This window comes from Corvus moneduloides, chromosome 3, assembly GCF_009650955.1.
Source record: "Corvus moneduloides isolate bCorMon1 chromosome 3, bCorMon1.pri, whole genome shotgun sequence".
NCBI lineage: Eukaryota > Metazoa > Chordata > Aves > Passeriformes > Corvidae > Corvus > Corvus moneduloides.
Window position 1 is genome coordinate 117,275,105 of NC_045478.1, and position 22,135 is coordinate 117,297,239.

Sequence of the window (22,135 nt, forward strand, 5' to 3'; positions counted from 1 at the left end):
GTTGTTGGATGATGTAATTTATCTTATTAAGGTGCAGTAAGTATTTCAATGTCACCTGAGTCTGTATTTGTACCATGCAAGTTAAAGTGCATGTGTAGTACCCAAAGGCTTTCCATACTGCTTCAGCATCAGAGATGGCCCTTGAAAGTGGCAGTGTGTGTAGTCAGACCATGATTCTGGTTAGAACAGTGAACAAACAAAAAAAATCACATCAGCACACTGTCTGAATAGCCGTGATATTTCAATTCTTCTGCCACTTGTCATGTTTCTGCTCTGATACCATTGCAAAAAGTCAGGTGCACTCTCCTGTCTTTGCTCCCCACCCAGGGGAGGGGGACAAGCCCCCTGGGAGCAAGCCAGCTGTGTTTTGTGTGGCAGTGAGTTCCTGTTGTGCACTTCACCTGACAGCAATGAGGGGCAAGGCTGTCTGCTGGTGAAAGGAGAGGGTGGAAGGACAGGGCATGGCACTTGTGTGCCAGAGGGGCCCAAGGATATTAATGCCGCCCACTGCTGAGCCGTCTGCAGGTTATTACATGACTTGATGGACAGTCAGTTATTAGAAAGGAGTCACACCAAGTCCACTGCGTGGGCTTAAGCACATCTCCTCCTGCTATGCTGTTATTTATCTCTCCACTGTACTTCCAGCATTTGTTTTTAATTCATATACTGACAGTGACACATGGCAGGAGTCCACAAATGCATAAGACAGCAGCTGGTTGAGCCCCAAAGGAACTGTCTTTTGGCAATAAATCCGAGGAGCAGACAGCAAACCACACTTTGATAGGTACAGAGCAGGTTGGTCACTTGAATGCTTATGTACCTGCTTGCTGCAGGGCACGCACTTAGGCAGCACGAATGCAACATCAGTGCCCTGCCAAAGCAGCCAGTCCCTGGAGACCAGTGAGGTGAGGATCACACAAGGTCCACCAGGTTAGCGCCGGGGAACTGCAGTTACCCTCCTCCTCCCTCCTTTTGACATGAAACGTTGCCACATCCTCTTCTTGAATAATTAAACTACAGCTGAATAATTCAGAGACTATTCAGAGTCTATTCAGATTGTCTATTGTCTGGTGCTGAGCAGGGGATGACTGCAGCAACACACAATACACAACAATGGGGTAATGTTCTTGATAACTTCGGGGTAACTTTTTTTACCACAAAGCCACATTTGGGGTTTGGGTTTGGTTGGTTTGGGGTTTCTTTGCTCTCTCCCTTCTCTATACTAATACTGCCCATACCCATGGATCTTGCGGTATCATTGACCAACCTGCCCTTGCCATAAAGAGGGGAGCAGTCTCTAGGGTCAGGCTAGTAAGGAACATCCTTCAAACATCACCTGGACAACAAGCTGCATCAGAAAAAATGTGGTGTCCTTCCTAACAGCTTTGTTCAGGCATGCAACAGGGAGGTGCTGGATATCTCCTCAGGCTGTGTGACAGGGTTTTATCCTCTGGCCCTAAAGAGCTGGCAGTGGATGGGCTTGAAGGAGCTGGAAAGAGGCTCTTGTGATTGCTGCCAGGAGGACCTGACATGTAAAGGGATGTTCCCGCTTCTCTCAAATTGCTGGGAGAGGCACAATCTTCACCAGTCTTCATCCCCACCATTGCCCCACTGGGGTGTGTTTTCCTTGCACTTGGGGCACAAGGTCTGATCCTGCTTTGTCAGCTTGACCCCAGGCTGGAGGGTGGAATAGACTCATTAAAATTCAGCTCTGCCAGCCTCAGAACTGTTCAAAACAGATAGTAAATACACTGTTCCTGTCTTTCTTTTTCTGTCATCCTCCACTCCCCCTCACTTTCTTTCCCATCATCTGTTGCTACTGCTGCCTCCCACAAGCCTTTCCCCACATTCTGCTCTCCCAGAAAAGGCAGGGGCTCTCCCTGTGGAGCGGTGGGTCTGCCTCAGCAGCACAAAGGGATTTGCAGCAGCAGGACTATGGGGAATTATAAGGTAGAGTTGGGTTGTGAGCTGTAAAACCTGCCTGCAGAGGCACATGGCAGAACAAAGGAGCACACGGCGGCACACTGAGGCTGCTCTGCACCGGGCCCTGGGGGCAGGAGGTGTCACACGCAGAGCCCTACGGAGTGTGTTGCTGATGTGGCAACACGGGATAGGTCCCACCATGTAAGGAAATAGTGTGCCTTGGAAAGGTGGATAAAACCAGCTCACTCCTTTGAATAAACGATTCAGGTGCCCTGCCAGTCTGGGTCCGAGATTCAGTCGCTGACAAATGCTGCCCTGTGTGAGGAGTTTATTATACGCCTACCTGTGCGTCCTTTGGTGAGCCCCATAGGACTTGAAGGGCTGCTGCAAGAAGCAGGAACGCTGGCCAGCGATAATCCCCTACAAGTTGAGCCATGGGGGACGTAGGGGATAGAGTATCCCAGGAACAGAATGTTCCAGAGACGTTAAAACAGATTTTAAAGAAACATGGCAGGAAAGTTGAGTCTACAGATTTGATCAGACTGTTGTTCTGTGCAAAGAACTGATTCAACTTTAGATAGGACCAGTATTTTTGATCCTCGGACATGGGATGCTTTAGAAGCAGCACTGACAAAGCTTTTGTGTCCATGGAGGGCTGTGTGTAAGGCGCTCAGTGCACGTGGCACCCAGAGACCGGACAAAGAAAGCCGCTTGTGCCACCGCAGCAGCCGTGCTGAGCCCTTCTGCGCTGCCAGTGAGTGACAGTAAGTCTGTTGAGGCTGTGGGAAGAGATGGCCCCTCGTGCCCCGACCCATTTGACCCTGGAGGGAAGCCGGACGGTACCGTGAAAAAGCCCCGCCGAGGAGCACACGGCAGAGCCGCGCTGCAGCCGTGAGCGCACGGCGGTGAGCGCATGGCGGTGAGCGCATGGCGGTGAGCGCACGGCAGCGAGCCATAGCGCGAGCACATGGCACAGCTGTGCCGTGGCCGCTCCCGGCGGCCGCCCCCACACCGCGGATGGGCGGGATCAGCAGCACTGAGAGCTGGGGGGCTGTGGCTCCGCTCAGCTCATGGCAAAGGCTGTGAGGGACTTTGCATAAGAGGCGAGCCAGCGAGGCCCACACTGTTACAGCCAAGGCCCCCGTTCACTGTGGGCTCTCGAGAGCTGATACTGTGCTAGACAAAAAGACTAAGTGGACCAATAGCCCCTTCCCCAGAGGTGGGAAGGCTGCAGCATACAGCATTTGCACCAGCTTGTGTGAGAATGGCTGCAAGCTAGGCATGTCGTTCCTGCAGCTAGTCCATAGAACTCTGTTTTCATTATTCAAAATGTTGCCACATTGATTGTAATTTTCCAATGCCTAGATTTAGATCCCTCATTGTTCTAATTGTTTTTTGTTAGAAATGCTCCTGTAATAATTATAGTCTGTAAGCTAGTTTTTTAAGCAGGAATTAGACTTGTTACCTTTTGAAACCTTCTGAAACCACTTAGAGAGTTAATGTTACTATAATTTTGATTTTGCAAGACCTAGATTTATATGTATTCTGTGAAACAATGAAGTATTTAAGCAGTTGAAGATAACTACCTTGCTTATTTTTGCTCAGTGAGTGCTTGTTGTTTTATTAGATGTATTATTTTACTGTTCATAGTAAGAAAACTGCATATTATCTTACACATTTTCCTGAATTTAGTAAATTGAAAGATGTTCGTGTTACATATTGCTAAAACAGAAAAGGGGGGGATGCAGAGATAGGGTGTGCCCCCAGCAAAAAGACTGTAAAGAAGTTTATATGTTCTTAATTTTTCAGTTGCATTCAGAATGATATTAATAAAGTTTTAAAGCAATTTTGTAAGTATTTTAGAGAAACCTTCTCAGCCAAGGCTTGAGGCTCTGGCCAAGCCCTAGCCCTGGCTGACTAAGGAATTATACCATCAGACCCAGGTGTTTCTGCCCTAAAAGTGTAATCAAGTCATTTTGACTTGCTAATTTGATCTTAAAAAAGCTGGACCTTCTTTCAAAGTAAACTTGAAAGTCTTGCCTAGAAGAGACTTTCTAAGTCTTCACTATGAAACAAGACCTTCCAGCAGTTGCAGACTCTGAGTGATGGTAAAAGTTTTAGACAACTTTACGTTGTTTCTGAAAGTTTTATCTGTTGGATAACTACCATAATTCTTAATTGTATAAAACAGAAAAGGGGGAATTATGGGGAATTATAAGGTAGAGTTGGGTTGTGAGCTGTAAAACTTGCCTGCAGAGGCACATGGCAGAACAAAGGAGCACATGGCAGCACAGTGAGGCTGCTCTGCACCGGGCCCTGGGGGCAGGAGGTGTCACACGCAGAGCCCTACTGGAGTGTGTTGCTGATGTGGCCACACGGGATAGGTCCCACCATGTAAGGAAATAGTGTGCCTTGGAAAGGTGGATAAAACCAGCTCACTCCTTTGAATAAACGACTCAGGTGCCCTGCCGGTTTGGGTCCGAGATTCAACCACCGACACAAGACCAGGCACTCACTGGCTGTGAGGAGCAGAGACAGGTACCAAGTCATCAGGGCTCAGCAGAAGCTGGGGATAGAGCACAGGGGATACCAAGCAAGCAGTTCTGAGCAAATGAAGTCAAATAAATTAATGCAATTTCACCAGTTTCACCAGCTCTACTGAGGATGGATTTGGCCCAAGGAAGCAGCAGGAGGGCAGCACTTGAAAAAGTCAGACCCTGGGAACCAGAGAGCTGAGCTCTACAAGCCACACTAGCAATGCTGTGCACACACAAGAACAGCCATGCAGCTCCGTAATTGCTCATCTTCTGTTCTCCAGCTCTGTAGTATCACTCCTCAGACTAAAACCTTAATGAGTGCTTGCCAAGTTCTTGTAATCACACCAAATTTCATAATTTAAACATGTTTTGAAGCTCCAGAGAAAAAATGTACATCAGTGGGAACCAGCCATCTGGAAAGCTTTGGAGTCTTTTTTTGCTCATTTGTTTGTTTGCAATTCAGCTATTCCAGTACTGTAAGGGTAATTTAGTTGTTTATTTAATTTTAAAGTTTTTAGGTTACAACATGAGTTTTAACTAATAGATGAAGGCACACTATGAAAAGTAAATGATTCCTGAATGATGAGTGAGATTTGTAGTTATGCCAAGGCATGGTCCATACTGTTACAACCGGTTACTTCTTCCTAGTGCTCTTTGCATAGTAGTTTCTTGTAATGTGATTTTCCCTTGTCTCCAAATTGTAAAAGAGACGTAGGGTCATAACCTTAGGGTACAAAAGAAGAGACAGAGGCAGCTTCACTAGCCATGACATTAAAAGGTCAAATCATCAAAAGAAAAAGAGATAGTGGTAAAAAATGCCTTCTGAAAACATCCTTTGCAATATGCCATGATCCTGGCCCAGGTGCACTGTATCTTATGACATTATGTATTACAATATGTGCCAGCTCTGCCTTCATACAAAATCAAAACTGCTTTAAGTAAATGATTAGGTTATTTCTTCCATGTTCACACCTTTTCTTTTTTTTTTAATTATTTATTCTTGCTGACATGACTTTATGTACCGTATTATTCCTTTCATTTTCTGGACAGTGGGGTTTTTTTGTTGTTGTTATGATTTGTTTTAGTGGTCCTTTTGAGGCACCTAAGCAAGAAAATAGAGTCAGGAGAATTGAATGTGAATTAAAGTGAATGAAAAGAGAGACTAACAAGTGAGCTGTGACAGGAAAGATTACTTTTGTGGGAAAGAAATCAACACAAGCAGAGGAATGAAAGGACACAGAAGAAGAAATAATGACAAGAAAGAAAGATAACACACAGTGAAAAATAAGAGATGCCAAAAATTGTAATACTGAAGAAAAAGGTACACAATAATCTGCTATAGGGGAAAGAAAATCATTGGACTGCGGAGAAAACTGAAAAGGAAGTCAGAAGAATACACAATTTTATTCCAAAACCAATTGAGAGGCAAATAAAGTGTCAAATATAGGACAAAATTGAATATACCTTTAAATGACAAGATACATGACCTTGGAACAGAGGCAGCAGTTTTCAGGGGTTTTTTTCCCAGCCATAACTCAGGCAGAAACTGTAGGTGTTGAGTAAATTTTTAATTGAGAGCATAAATGATTTACATGTTCACAGCACTGCCTCCCTCCTTCCTCTGCCACCAAGTGAAATTCTTCCACAGCAAGCATCAAACCTTGATTTCCAATGCCATTGTCATAAATAAAGGCTAGTCCTCTAAGCTTTCTCTGTTTTCTGACAGTACATTGCTTTGTGCCCACTGTCAAAGCTCCGATTGAGACATTTTTCTCTGAGAGTGTGTATTTTAGAGGAACATGGCAATCCAATCAAAATAGCTGTTTATAGCCTTAGGAGGCAAAAAACCAACTGTTAACATTTGGATGTTTCTACAATTAATGTTTGTATGATCTTACATCTTAATGTGAATACATTTGAATGCTTTTGGGTGCTGCATAATAAAGAGCTGGTTACTAAACTTAGCAGCACTTCATGTAGATTAGACATTATAATTGATGCTTACAGAACAGGACCCAGAGAAATTAATTTTATGTTGCTCCAATTTCACTGGTTTAAATTAAAGAGTTGCAAAAGGTCTTTATACCATGGGGGAAGAAAAGAAGTGCCGGTATTCATGGGTGGTGGCAATTGTGTTTATTTGTTCTCTGGAAATGCATGGATGTCTTGTAATTCCTGCCCAGGGTGAGCTCTCCCAGCTCAATTCCCAGCCTTGCTGCATCAGACTTCAGCCTTCTCCTCCTCCTCCAGCATCCCTGGTCTCTCATATTTTCCTTCTTTCCCTGTTTTCTTGCCTTCTGCTTCAGTTCTTGAATAGTGACAGAATTACAGCCTTGAAAGATGCCCCTGTCCCAAAAAGCCAGAACAATACTGCTCACACTGAGGTTTTCTTCAGTCCTTCACCCTTTTCCAGCCTAAACCCATGCCATGGGTTTTCAGCTCACAGTTCAGAAGCAGTAGCAGGAGCAGGCTGGCTTGGCTTGCCTCCTTTGGCTGGCCTCCCTAAAGAAACAACCTGAAATCCTCATGTACTGGTACATATTCCTTTGCCCCCTTCCTTCCCCATCCATGCTCCTCTTCATGCTTCTTTCAGCTATTCCAGGGGGTCCAAATCTCTGCTAACACCTTCTGTTAGTCCAGGCTTTAGCAATTTTCCAGTCAAAGACCTGGGTGTGTGCACAAAGTTTGGAAGAGGATGGCTTTGCCTAGAGCACAAACACTCTCCTTTCTTTGTCCAGGGCCTGTTCATGTGCCAAAAGCCTTTATTGATCACCCTGTATAGATATTCTGGCACTCGGTTGTGCCTTCAGCAGAAGAAAGACTGCCAGAGGCATAAAGTGTGGATAATTCATATTAGTCAGGCTGGGACCTGTATATGAGGATAGATAACCCAAATCATCCCAATACCATCTTCTATGTGGGAGATAATTTACTGTCCAGATGCCAGACCTGAGGTCAAGCAGCAAGATTTGTACCTCTTGAACCAAGAATGTAATGCAGCTGCAGCTGATCAATGACAGCCTGAAACAGACTGCAGCCTTGGCCAGCTCCCTCCCAAGCAGGTGCCACAAGGCTGCCAATCTGGCATTCAAGGCAAAGTGGTACCACCACATGATGGAGTAAAGGAGTGGCTCGGATATCTGACCCCAGGAGACAACTTCGAGTTATGCTGGATTCATAAGACACTAAGGAGAGAAACCTCATTCTTTTTCACATATCCCACGAAGGAATATCACAGAAGATGTTTTGTATGCCAATAAGGAAGAAGGAACCCCCTGAATCTAGAATTTATCTCCATCACAAATAATCCTGAATAAACACCATTAATGAGCACTGACAGTGCTAGTACGGAATTCTGTCCCAGCAGTTCCTAGTTAAGCTGGCCTGTTCCAAACACTCTAATCTAAAATTATGTTTATCAGGGAAGTCATAAAAGTGGGAACTCCAATCAGCAATGTTTGGTGAAAGAAAGGAATAGATAAGATTTTTCGTATGCCCGGAATTCCTAGTTAAGTAATGGCAGTAAAGGGAGGTGAAGACAACAACAGGCAGGGGAAAATCTGTAATGAGGCCTCATTAATACTATAGTTAATTGATTTTCTGCTTAGATTCCAAGGAGGAACAGGAAGCTTTCTTTAAGGTGGGTAGTAGATTAGCAAACATTGGAGAGACAGAGAGGAAAGGAGACATTCACATACAAACAATGTGAACTTTTCCAGTTTTGAAAACTCTACTTGCTTCAGAAGTTAGTAAGAAACTCAGTGGTACAATATTCTCGGACTATTTTAAGCCTTAAAAGATTTTTTTTTCCAAACTTCACATGCCTAAAAAATAAAAATCATTTTTCCCTGTTTGTGAGACTTCCCCTCTCCTTTTATCATATCTGGGGAGCCATAAATTGAAGAATCCAGCGTTGCTTAACTCTGCTAATTGCTTGGCCCACATCTGATTCTTTTCTCATGCGGCAATTCAGATGCTCTGAGTAGTGAGATACTGAGAGAGAAACAAAGACTATTTTTCCAGAATGAAAAAGTCCTGTTTTAATTCAGTTCAGGTAAACTATACAGACTTTTTAAGTGGTTGCTGCTGACTGAAATTAAACAGGAGCAATACAGTGCCAAAAGAGCTGTCCAAGAATATTATCAAAGTAATGATCTGTCTAACCACATACATGTGTTCATATGGGATATTGCTCTCTGAAGTCCCATGGGCTGCACAGCAGGGTTATCCCATGGCATCTCACCCAAGCCCTGATATGTCCATTATCTCAGTGCTGAATTCATCCCGATAGTCCAAATCCAAGAGCAATGCTGCCTTACCAATCTGTCTGTCTAGCTCAAAGTGCACCTTTTTTTCCCCCCTCTAAAACCTTTTCCTATTTATACCCTGCTTCAACATCCGTGCTTTATTCCCTATTCAACATCCATTTTCCCTTAAGAGGGATAATTAATTTAGAACGCCAAGCAATCAGACATAGGTGAGAAACCAGCTTTCCTGGTGTTGCCTTTCTTTTCTTAGCCATTAAATGGTGCAATTCTGCCTCACGTTTACATGGGAACAAGGGAATACACCCAAAATCAAAACCAGAAAATATTCCTTTTAATGCTATGCTAACATAATGAAACACAGAATTGCAGAAGTCATATTCCTCTACTACAGTATTAATTCATCCTGGGTTCTTAGGTACTAAAAAGTCAAGAACTGACAAAATTGGGCTTTGATGTGTCATCTTCACTTAAGCAACCACATGCTTGCCCAAGTAAATAGTTTCAAGAAGCGTTTTCAGGAACCTCGGGTGCAGTAATACTTCAGAGATTTCTTTTTCTCATCAGAGCAAAGCAGCCTGTTTGCATTTATTGAAGCTTTCTGTACGTGCTCCCTGCTTTTAGTCCTAAAGGCTGCCAGCAGTCGGGTGCTTCAGTTACAGGGTGAATCTCAGCCCTTCGTTACCCAAGGTGATGGATGCAAAAGGTCACATCGACACTGCAAAAAGGAAAAATGAGTCCCCAGGCTGTGTGAGCTGTCAAGTTAGGTGTTTTGTCTGAACTGGTCTTAGGGTGTCTTTGACCCTTAGAAAGAAACTCATCCTCTGGGACTTGAAAAGGAAGAGGGGAACTGGGAAATAGTTGATGTCACCCTTCTCTCAGTCAGGTTTTAATCCTGTAATCTGAGTGATCACCTCCCTCGCTGCCTTGGGTGACCTTGTTGCTCTCAGACAGCTTGTCCTGCTGCCTCAGGAAAGCTGCATACACATGCAGGAATCAGGGCATAATTGTCCTGAGAACATACAAATGGGCACATATTGATGATCTCAGTTATTTAGTGAAATCTGTGCTCATGTTTCATCACCCTAGACTGAGGTCAAATCCTCTTTTGATTTTAGCATATAAAAAGCCCTTTCTTGATGCTGTAATTAAGTATGTTATATTATTTATTCCATACCCTTCATGCAGTGAGTGACTTCTGCTAGCCTGCTTTTTGCGTGATTTCCCTTTAGAGCTGAAACAGTTGGGATAGTGAAAAATATATTACTTGTCACCTCCCACCCCCCAATATTGGCACAGTGTGTAAAGTACGAAAGCGAAAACATTCACACATGCAGCGTTCTATCACTGTGAGTCTACTTGGACTCCTCTTTTAACAAAATCCAGGTGATTCCATGTGATTCTACCTTTGCAACACAGCATGTGCTCACGCTGGATGCATTGTGTTTTGCAGACGCCACAGGAGAAGCCTGATGGAGAGGGGCTTGCGGACAAGAGCGAGAGAAAACTACATTCACAGTAAATAAAAGCATCACCCACAGAGGATCTCTCAACTCAGTGACCTTTGAAGTTGCAAGAACACATGGCCTAGACAGGTAAGGGAATTCCATTACTCATTATTTTCTGGTGGTTTTGTCCTGTGAAGCATGCTCGTACAAGGGAAGAGCAGTTTGCAAAACTGTGTTTAAAGAGAAGTGGATTTGTCAGCCGTGACAACAGCTAGGGGAAGATTTAAATAAAATAATAGGTGTTTTTTCGCCTTTAATGTCTATAATTAGTTAATGCAGCGTAAAAACCAGCACATCATTACTCTTCCTCTCTCCATTGTAGAAAAAATCAACAAAGAGAAAACATGCAAACCCAGTATTTTTTAGCTTGTCTTTTAAGAGCCTGGCTCCTGTTTAGTATGCGTTTAGTAACGATGCATTCAAATGAATAATTTAGACCTTTGATGACAACTTTTCAAGAGCAGTTTTATCAATGTCAGACAGCTTCCTGTTTTTGACCATAGAAACACAAGATAGAAACCACCACCGTCATTATTAGTTTTGGCTCATCTTCCTGCTGTTTGGATAGGAAAGCCCCGTTTTAATTTTTTTTTCTGATAGTGAATTAGCATTGTTACTTTTAGAACTTCCTGATTGTAAATGCTGAATCAAATATATTACCATAAAAGAAAAAAAAAAAACCCTGCCTTGTACCAGCACTGCTAAAGCTGCAAAGTCAGACACTCCTGGGAAATGTTAGGATCTGCACTGTCTTAATTTTGCAGGTTATTGCTTCTGTGTTCTAAGGCACAGACAGTCACCTTACAGGTACTGACAGGCTTGCTTACAACAGACCCAGTGATGCCACATTTACTCACAGATGCTGGAAGAGGGAACCATCTCCCCTCAGCAGAGCAGTTACCTCTGTTGGCAGTACTTTTGGTGGCAGTTGTGTGAGGAAAGATTATTTTAAGGACTTTTATGTTCAGCTGCACACAACTGCTCCATGGCAATAGCCTCACAGGGCTTAGTTTTAAATAAAGGACTGTGTCTGTCCCTTTCTGTTACGGGTCTATGGCTTTAGCAGGTGTAAGGAGCTCCCCTTGCCCTGCATGAAACATCTCAGCTAAAGACAAGCCCAGCTCCAACCTGGTATGAATTTTTCCCATCCCTGCAGGTTTTTTTCAGGTTGTAGCTTACTATTTCACTTTGTTAGGGAAGGATATTTGGAGTAAAAAGAACTTTGAAATCAAGAGATCAGCTAAAAATATCACTAAACATTTCATATTCCCTTCCACATGCTCATGGAGATTTTTTCCAGCTTTTTCTTTGAACCTTATTGATTCCTGTTGTGAACATAATCTTATGTAGGTGCACACCCTGCATAAGGTGCCAAGCTGCACAGTGTTCTGTTGGATTCAGTAACAGACTTAAATTTAGCAATTTTCTGATTGGAAATAATGCCATTATTCATGTGCCCTTGTACCAACTCCCCAGCTGCTGCCTGGCTCTCTTGACAATATGACGTTCCTGATGCACATTATCTCAGAGGTCAGTGCTGAAGGAAAGGTGTTATACAACACTCAAGAACAAATCCTCCAAGGAGGAGATCTCAGATAGGCACAAAAATGTTATATGCTAATCTTGACACAACATCTGCTGGGTCCTTACACACTTTAAATATATACAGTGCTCCCTTACTGGGCGTTACTTACAGCTGAGACATCAGTACTGGCTCAGTACACACAGTATAGTCATTGGGACAGCTGTCCACAAGATGGTAAATCAGCAGCACTGATGGGCTAAACTGGGCACAACATGAGCTTATTCTTATTGTTGAGGTTGTATGGAGGTTTTTCTTATAGCTTATGTTAATTTGTGAGTGACCTGCAAAGACACCTAAAGACAGCAATCTAAATCCACAAGCAACCAAGCAGCGGCAGGCAGTTTGTATTCAGAATTTTGCTTCCCCATCAGATCTAAATTTAAAATTTTGAGTCCAGTTGCTCAGTGGCTTGATTGCTATGTCTGAAAATTATATAAAGTCTTCAGAGTGTTGTGAAAGAGCAAAGGCTAGAACTTCATCAGTCCAGCAGCCTAGGTGTGAGCACAGAGTAAGCTGGAGGTAGGAGAGCCATCCTTGGAGCAGCCTGGGAACTAGGACACAGCTTGGCCTGCCCTGAGCACCCTGCTGCTGCAGCCAGCCTTTCTCCTGCCCCCTGGTACCACAGCCCAGGCACAAGCCCAGGCTGACACTGCCCGGGTGCAAAGGGAGATGCTGTGCAGCTGCAAACATCTGGCACCTGGGACAAGGAGCCAGCAGCTCCCAAGCGTTAATGGGGATGTGAGCACTTTCAGGCTCTGCCCTCCCCAGCCCTGCATCTGCAGCTTGGAGCCTCTGCATTTAGAGGCTTGCGTGCAATCGAGCACAAAAGCTGTGAGGACCTGGAGATTAAAATCGTTGATTTGCCTGAGCAGAAAGGACTTACTGACACAAACCAGGGCCTGTGATGAGATCTTGTTTACCAGGCAAGTGTGGGGCTGGAAATCAATACACCAAAATTGCTGTGACCAGAAATTAGACTCACTTAGTGAACAAAATTCATTACAACAAGCTATGTCTCACATCACACCTTTTGCATGACTGATTTAACAGTTACTTCCTTCTTGCTTTCTTCCAGAATGACCTTTTTAGAGCAAAACATTTGTAGAAAGTCGCTTGTAAAAATTATGAAGTAGAAAATAATAAAAAGTGGCAGTCATTTTAAATGAGGGACTTGCTAATAAAGGCTTTAATTGAAATATTGTTGAAAAACATAAAAGACAATTTTAAAAACCACAGAAGTGTACAGTAAGTCAGTTGTGCAACATCTTTAACAATTGCTTTTAAAGAACCTTTGATGGGTTCTCTTTATATTGAAACTTTATTTTTTCCTTTCCCCTTAAACCTTAGTTGCCCCACACTTGCACTGGCCACAGTCTTATTAAATAGGTTAAAAAGACTTCCTTACCAGGAGTTACTCTGCAAAAGTGATCTGAAGTTGAAGGAAGAAGCTTTGTGAATCAGAGATGCAGCAGACACAATAGCAGGAGTGTGTGAAATTGTAGAACAAGGGGAGAGACAGGAGCTGGTGACTGGATTACTGATAGAGCTGGGAGAGAGCCATGAAGTATCAGTATCTAATAAACTCCATGTATCTCTCATGCTAATGTGCCCTTCTTCAGATAAAGGACAGAAAGCCCCAAGGCCCTGCTCACAGAAATTGATGTTGTGCTGCTGACTAACAACACCTTTGGCTAATTTAGGCAAGCAGATTAAAATAAGCTTGATAAAGGCAACAAAAGGAAAAATTTGTGTCCCTTGCATCTTCCTTTCAAATTGACATCATTGGGATGGCAAAGCACAGCTGGCAGGACCACCAGTTTGTGGTACAAGCATCTGGTGTGTGTGCTGTATGCACATTTTTACGAAGCACATTTTGGGGGCTGGCACTTCCTTTCTTTCTTTTTCTCTCCACTTCTCCATCCAAACAGAAATATCCTCCAGCTGGTGCTCATCCCAGCAAGAAGAGTAGTAGTATGTATACATGTAGATGGTGGAGAAAAAGAGCTTCGGTGTCCATTGCATTGCTGGCAATGAACAGAAGCTGAGAATTGTCTTTTCTCTCTTAAATTCTCACCCACAAGCTCAGCTTCCACCTGAACACACTGTGTGTGGTGCACAAACCTGGTGAGCCCTTAGGCACAGCTATATAATATGATGTTCATTGCCAGCAGATTAAAATTCAGTTTAGCACCTATTTGCCCACGCAGGGCTGAGCTAGTAGCAAGGCGCAGGTCTCATTAGCACTCTGCTGTGCTGTCCTGTAGACCCAGGAGCTGATAGCAGTTATTTATATTTTTAGAAAGTAGGTATAAACCACAGAAATTATTATGGTTGTGCTTAGACTGGGGGACAAAGGTGTGTTGGCTCACTCCCTGGTGCTGGGTGCCCCAGGATTTGGGATATGAGGCTGGGTAAGGTGTATGCAGGACACACAAACCAGGGAGAGAACAAGTGGTTCAATTGGATCCAGAAGCCAGGAGATGCTATAGGATCCTATGGTGTTGCCATGGCTCTGGGCAGCATCCAGGCAAGTCCTCGAGTTGCATCAAAAGAAAGATTTCATTAGGAAGAAACCCTCTTCTGACATGGAAATCATGCTTTTACTATTAATAAATACTAATTTTAAAAAATCAGTAGGACTGGGGCTTTTAATTTCTGAAGGCGCAGAGGTCCAGAGCTATAGAACAGTAGCTGACTTTCATTGCAACTGGTTTCAGACTGGGATTTTAAGAGCCCCATTCTTGTGCAGATCTTTCTTTCCAGGAATTCAAAGAATAATGGGAGACTAAGTTGCATTTGAAGCTTGACGAGTTGTTCATCTGCACATCCCACACGTTGGGTAGACAGGATATTGCACTATATTTGTATTTGCCTTTCTGATTTAAACAATAGCAGATCTTCCCTAGGAAACCAACAGTATTTAACTAGTGCTGAATTATAAGAGACAACAAAGAAGCTGGGTTTACGAGGAAAAAAAAAAAGGAGAAAAAATTGCATTGAGTAAAGTTACCAGCTTAAAATTATTTGTTCAAAGTTCATCTACTGCAGTGAAAGCCCCCATAAAACCAACCTACAGTAGAAAGTTCATGCATATAATTTGCATAGCTGCCGTTCAGAGCCAGACAGGGTAGAAAATAAGAGGTTACATGCTATTCAAGATCTAACTCCAAGCCTCAACTCCTTCCACAGTCTCAGCACAGCTGGAGGTTTTTTGCTAAATTTGTCACCAGTGTAACAGGGAACAACCAAGAAAGATGGAAAGAGCGTAATTAGACTTCAGGCTCAGTATCTCAGGGGTGAGAGCAGAGAAGCTCACCACCCCTTTGGAACCAAAAGCTGATCTCAAGAAGTATCACAAACCCAGCCAAAAAAAGAGATGTCACTAAGTGGTTGCATTTCAATTTAGGATAGTTAGAAAGACCAAACTGTATTCAGTTGCACTGTTGAAAGAGAGAGTTTAAACCAGGTACAAGTTTGATTTGCAACTGAAATGCTGTGTTCTGGTTTGTTTTATGAGTGTCCATAAATGCTCCACTTTTAGGTGATTAAAAAAAAAAAAAAAAAGTCGGTGAAATCTAGCAAAGGTTTTTGCAACATTTTCAGTGAAATAATGCTTCAGGGGTAGTGAGGTTATGGCACATTTTCTGAAAGATGGATTAACATTGGGTAGGACTTTCCACGAATCCCAAATCCTACTGTATTCTAGATTATCGAAGCATTTCTTCATGTTTTGAAAAAGAAAAAAGCAATCCATCTTGAAAATTTTTCCTATTAATCCTTTAGTTTCTCAAAAACCCCACTTCATTTAGGGTGATATTTCTGAAGTGGATATTGAGAAAAATGCTTCTCTGATCTGAGGATCCCCAGTTTCTCATGAAATCAATATTGTGTATTAGTTGTCCTCTCCATCTCTGAAAAAAATCAAGTCATAAATCTTTCTGGCATCTCTATTCATTCTTCTGATTACACCATATAATGCTTAGGAACAAAGCAAGCTTTTTTTTTGCTAAATTGCATGTCTGGAGAGGCTTGTGAGGGGGACTGTGTAGCTGTGGAGATAAAGCCTCTAACTCCACTTTAATACATAGCTCAAAAAGAAAAGAAGTTGGAACAGCCACGAAATACGGAGTATGAGATACACCTTGCGTTAGTATTTCTGAGCTGAAGGAATGGGCTATCAAGATTTAGGTGGCATAATATTCTGAATTCTATTTTAAAAGTATCATTATTATCAGAGAACATTTAATATAAATCCTTCCTATGGATTCCCTGCAGGAATAAGGTGGCCTAGCTAACAAAGCCTTGATTTATTCAATAAAACATACTCCTTTTTCCTATGAGATGTAGACAAGGCACCTGCTTCTACCATCTCCATGGCTCAGCTGCCACTGCACAAATATTCCTTTATATCCAAGGAGTACCTGGGCACTACCACATGTCCTGGTGTACAAAGGTCTCCATTCACACGCCTGGCAAGAAAGAGCAAACAAGGACGCCGCAACTGCTAAACACACAGGAACTTACTGAGCTCCAAGAGACACAGCATTTCCCACCCCCTGCCAGGATTTTCACATAGCAACGCCTTAGCAGGCACGTGAAGGAAGTCAAAACAAGAGCAGGATTTGCTGCCTTAGCTCTTCCCTTTGCAGCCTTGCAGGAGGGAAGGGAGACAGTCAGGGTCCTTGCAACCCATAACCTGTAAGACCAGTGTCAGTGCACCTCTGCCTGTGCCCCAGAGAGACTTCTGCTTCTCATTTATCAATCCTGCCTCTTGCCATAAACACATGTGCCGTAAACACAGGTTCATCTCTCAGTCATTATATGCTGTCACTAGAAGCATGAATGCCCCTTTGGCCCATTAAATGCCCAGGGAATGGGGCACACCACACAACTGGGACAATCCAGCAGATCTGGAGCTGGTTTGTGTTGTGGGCTCCCGCTGACAATGCCCATCAGGGGCAGTCTTTGGGGTGATCTAAAATAGCAGGTCTATAGACTGAGTAGGTCTTACTTTATCAGCATCCCGGTGGGTGCCGACCCACTGGCAAATTCCAGCCCTAAATTAGGCACACAAGGAGGCCCGCTGAGGTCAGGGAGACTGCTTGGCTGAGCAAGGCTTACGCACAAGAGCTGCAACACAAGCTCCTGCTAATTACAGTGAGAGCGGGCTTGGCCCAAAGGAAGGGATGTACCAAAAACATGCAAGAGGATTCTCAGGGCAGGAATTGTGTCCTTGTGTGAATTCACCTGTGGAGTATACGCCAAACATAGATACGTGCTAGGAATGAGAGATACCGAAGTTTGAATGGCATCCTGGCAATATCCCTATTGTGCGGTACACTGATTATTTTCCTAGATCCAGCCTGTTGTGTTACAGCCCTGATTCAAGCCAGTGTCTTACATTAGCACAACGATTTTTCCAAAGCAGACTTCCCAGTGACCGTGCACCAAAACCTACTTCATGAAAGAAGTTGTGACGCTGTTTCTGGTACAGCAATCAGAAACCCAACAGGGAGAGAAACGCAGCTCAGGAAGCGTAACTCAGAATTACATTGCTGCAAGATGTCTACTTTTTAGTGTGTGACTCTGATCAGATCATAAAGAGCACTCAGTGAAGAGTAACCTCCAGACACTCACCAATGAATCTGTAAATGCACATGTTGCTGCCACAATCAGGCTGAAGACGTAGGGGGGCTTGGTACTCTCATTACAGATTAGAACAATGGATCATTTCCATTCCCACAGCTCTCACAACCTGGCTGTAAAAAAATAAATTGCAGCATAGGGAACCGGCGAGTTACACTCTGTATTTAAAAGAGGAGGAGATGGCAAATAGCTGTGTGTAATGTTTAGTGCTTTATGAAACCCTCCCCTATTTTTCTCCAAACAGTTATGAATAAAGTAGCAGCCTGCCTTAACACAGCCCAAACCCAGCCCCTCTACGATAAGGATTTAAAGGTGCCTAAACCTAGTTTGTAAGCAGCTTCGTTTCTGATTAGGATTAAAAAGTATCGTAATCAGAAATCCTGCATTCTTCAGGAAGATTAAAAGAAAGGAAAATATATAGTGAAAAATTCTTCACTAACCAGTCAACCAACCAACATTAGTGTCAGGATGACTACAAAATTGCTTTCTACATGTCTGCGATAATTCAAATATCGTTTGTGCTTGCGAAGGAACATGAAGTGTTGGTTACGTTGGGACAATACTCTCCCAGCTCCATTTGTGCTATTAAATCATTTATTCCCAGCACTGTGCTCAGCTGACAGTCCCATACATCAGCTCATCCCGAAGAGAAGATCTATATAAAGTCTTTGCGTGGCTCTTCCCCAGCACAGGACGCTTTTGTCTTGTCTGCGCCCAAGGAATCGGTACAATACAGCACCACCTTCTTTGGTTTTGTCAAACCTCAAGGAAGGCTGGTAATTTCCATTTCCCCCCTCAACAGCCAGACCTACTTTCCTTTAAAAACTCTGATCTTTGCATCCCTTTCCACCCCCTCATACACCGTAGTTTCTATAATCATCACCTTATATAAGAGACCCAGAACCGGGAGCGGTTATTTATCCATGTTTGCGTGCCCTCGCTTTCTCCCCGGAGAGCACCAAAATAACCTAACGGGTCCCCATTTGGTACACGTGGGCTGGCATACCCTTGTAATCAGTGGTGCCCGCTGTCACCCTAAGGGAAACGATGCTGGGGACAGAGGGAAAGGGCTCATGCTGAAGGTATCATGTAGGGTCCTTGCTCTGGTGTTATTTTTCCAAATATTCAACTCCACTTGTGTGCTACACGGCAGGTGATGGGGTACCCAGCTCTGCCAGTGCCCTGGGTTTGCACAAAGGGAGGTGTGCAGGGAAGCAGGAGGGAGCATCCACAGTCCCAGAGCCACTGCAGCACACAAACCTGCACCCACCCAAAGAGTCAGGCTTCTGACTTGGCCCTTGTGCATCTTTTATTGTTGGCCTGTTTATTTTCAGGTGGCCCTGTTGCAGCATTATCACTCAGCTTGTTTCTAACTGACCTGGCAGGTTTTTACTGCTCTCCTGTACTGCTTGCTGGCAGAACAGCAAAGTCTGGGGGATTTATGTGCCCCGGCACCCACGCAGGAGCCGTGAGAGAAGCCTCCTCCCGAGGAGAGGAAGTTTTTGCTGACAGATGCCTCTGTTTGAAATGTCCATGTGTATTTAGGCCCTGATCCATCGGAGCATGGGAGCACTTGGCCTTAGGCACATCCATATTGCTGTCACCAGGCTATGTAAAGTAAGGTGGGTATTTAAGTCTTTCCTGGGCTTAAAGCTTCAGTTTATTGTCCTGGCAGCTCTTGTAGCCTGCAGTGCTCTAGGTTGATGATTTACAGAGCAGTTAAAGAAGCAAGTTTGCAGCATACACATATTTCTGCAGTGAAAAAGCACAGGATAACTTGTTTAATCCATTCTGGGGAAGGGCTTTTACAAGTAAACGTGCATTTACCCTTTTTATTAGGCATTTCAGCCACAAAATTTATGGCCTCAGCAGAGTTTTGCCCTGTGCAGAGCACCTGTAGGCAGGAGTTGCTGCAGGAGAAGTCAGTGGTGCATGGCCTATAAATGCCTGCTAGACACCATACAGGGTGCTGGGTTAGCAGCAGCTTCATGGGGATAGACACATCCCAAATTTAGTCACTGTGTCAACCTACTCCTTGTCTTGCCAATTTGGTTCCTGCCAAGCTCTCCACTGACTTTGTTGCTTTGAGGGAAGCAGATGAGAACTAGTGTTATTCCAGAAGGCTGGGGGAATTTCTAATGGGCCCAGACAAGTCTGACAACAAAAATCTAGTTCTGAAAAAATACTTTTCTTCTTTAAACAAAGAAAAGTTTGGTTTCAGTGTGAAAAAATCTCAACTTACTATCAGCACACAGATTTTTTTAGTGCAAACCAGTACCCCATCTTGAGCTTTGTGTTACTGGTACCCTCCATCAGCTTTGTTCTTTGGCCAAACCATTTCTTCAGTGAGCTGCTCTAGTCTGACTGTCCCTGCCACTTGCCAGACCACCTTCCTTCTGTTTCTCCCTCATTTCTGCAGAAATGAACTCTAGACTGTACAATCCAAATTAAAAGACTTAATTTTTGTAACTTGTCAGCCAGACAAAATTAGTTTTGCTGATAAGGAAAATCCGCTTGTTTGCTGGAAGAGAGACGGGAAGTAGCTGTGCCAGCTCAGGGGCTTGTTCTCAGCCAGGACTGGAAATAGCAGCACTCAGCCTCAGAGTTCATCAGTGAGCCACTTCTTCAGTAAAACCACCCAAACAATTTCCTGATGCTTCCCTAATCACGCCTCTCTGAAATTCTTCTCCCCCTCCCACCCGTTGATTTGAAAAAGGAAGTCCCTTTTCTTCTCTTCAGAAACTACATTGCTTTACTGACAGGGTTGAAAATGGACATTATGGTTCTTGATTGTCTTATTCACTCATCTTCCATAGTGATGGGATACAGCAATGATCAGTAAATACAAGTTTTTACATTGGGAATGTAATGCTACCTGGTGTCATCATCACCTCATCTGTGTTATAATAATGCTCGGTTTTCACCTGACCTTTAGAAATCAGCAGATTCAATTACTTGTAGCATTTGCTGAAGATCCTCCAGGGATCTCACCATAAATTATACTGTATTCTACAAATAGATATGACAACACTAATCAGCAAATTAAATGGCAGTGATCATTCCTGCAGAGATACTTAAACATCTGATTGAGCTGGTGCGTTGGATCTATGCAGCCTTCAGCTTCAGACTGCAGAGCCACTGCTCTCATGCATAGGAAATGCTGACCTTGCAAGCAGGCACCTGTAGGTTACTGAAGCTGTCTGATAAAAGAAGGGAGAAAAAGGCTGATGCCTCCAAGCAAATGGACATTGATGGATGGCAACCCCAGTCCCTTCATTAATGTTTTGCTCTGATATTGCCACCCATTTGGCTTTACACGATTATTCCCAGACTGACCAGGGCTGGACACTTCCTAACACTCTTTTCCCTGGGCATGGCAGAGCTGTCACTACCCCAGCACCAAGATGCTGCCTCTCTCCAGGCAGTCCTTGCCAGGTAGTCAGTCCTAAGGCAATTCCTCCTTGAGATATATCCAATAGCCTACTCAACAGCCATTTTGCAGTGGATAGGGACTAGATCTTGTCCCATCTCCACCCTCATTGCCCTGTCAAGCTGCAGTGGAATAATACTTGCCCAAACCCCACATCATCAGCTGGCTGCTCCTGGGGCTGTGCTCCATGTGTTGCCTGCACAGTGTGGTAAGATCAAAAATGCTGGGCAGGAAGGGCAGGATGCAGGACTGTGAGGCTGGAAGGTGCAAAATACCTTCTACAGGTTATGGGGCAAAGGAGACCATCGTAGGGGCCAGGCTTACAGTGCAAAAGGCATGGAGAGGCCTGAGGCCATGGCTCTGCTGGGAAGGTCAGCCAAATGAGCACTGAGGCATGTCCTGCACCCACAGCCAGTGTCACCTTCATTTGGCTGCGTCCTCCAGCCATTCACTGAAAGCAGGTGCTGCAGGAGAAGGGCAGCATGGAGCCGAGAGGTGCGACTGCATCCTCCACCACAAGCTGTTATTTTGACAGCTCTATTACAGTCATATAGAAACAACTCCTGGGAAGTGTAAAGCACTATAAAAAATAGGCAGGGAAATCATCTGTCCTGCAATATGCCAGCTTTCACTGCATTAGAGGATGGGATGCCAGTGAAGATCTGCAATGGGATCTTTCCCCGGCTCTTTCTTCGGCCACAGCTGGTTATTGTTCGCCCCCAAACCACTATCTGTCCTCTCAAGTCTGTGTGGGTGATGCATCTGATGTTTATTTCATAGCAGCCCTCTCGCCCAGAAGATTAATTCATTTTTCATACAAGCATGCAGATCTCAGCCCCAGCTGAGGCAAAGGGATGAACAGCCCTTTCTCAAGCTGCCTTTCTTAGGGAAAAGCCAAAGACACTTATCCCAGGAATCACTAGCTGTGCTCAGAGCTAAGGTGCAACTCTGCATCCACATGAAGTAGTACAGACTGTTGGAGATACCACAGTGATTTCCTACCCCGGGTGCCATTGACACAAAATCCAAGCTTCTGCTTGCTGTGCGTGTCCATGCCCGGATTTCAGTGAGGGATTTTGGGAATGCAGGTGCATTTCTTGGTTTAATGAACTGTCAGATCCTGTACAGACCAAGGCTCATCCCATATGAAAACACAGCAGCCCTCGGAAGAGATGGACCTCTGGAGTCACCTCTGCAATAGCAAATAGAGTCGTGCACTCAGCCCAGCACAAGCTGCAGTA

General features: G+C 44.0%; 1 long non-coding RNA gene across 2 annotated transcripts in view; it reads left to right on the forward strand.

The window, feature by feature from the left end:
- LOC116441612 overlaps positions 1-22,135 on the forward strand; it is an 82,526-nt gene that overhangs the window by 5,915 nt on the left and 54,476 nt on the right. For both annotated transcript variants that reach the window (XR_004239174.1, XR_004239173.1), the window contains exon 2: positions 10,179-10,320. This is a non-coding gene — a long non-coding RNA (uncharacterized LOC116441612). The remainder of the gene's footprint in view (positions 1-10,178; positions 10,321-22,135) is intronic.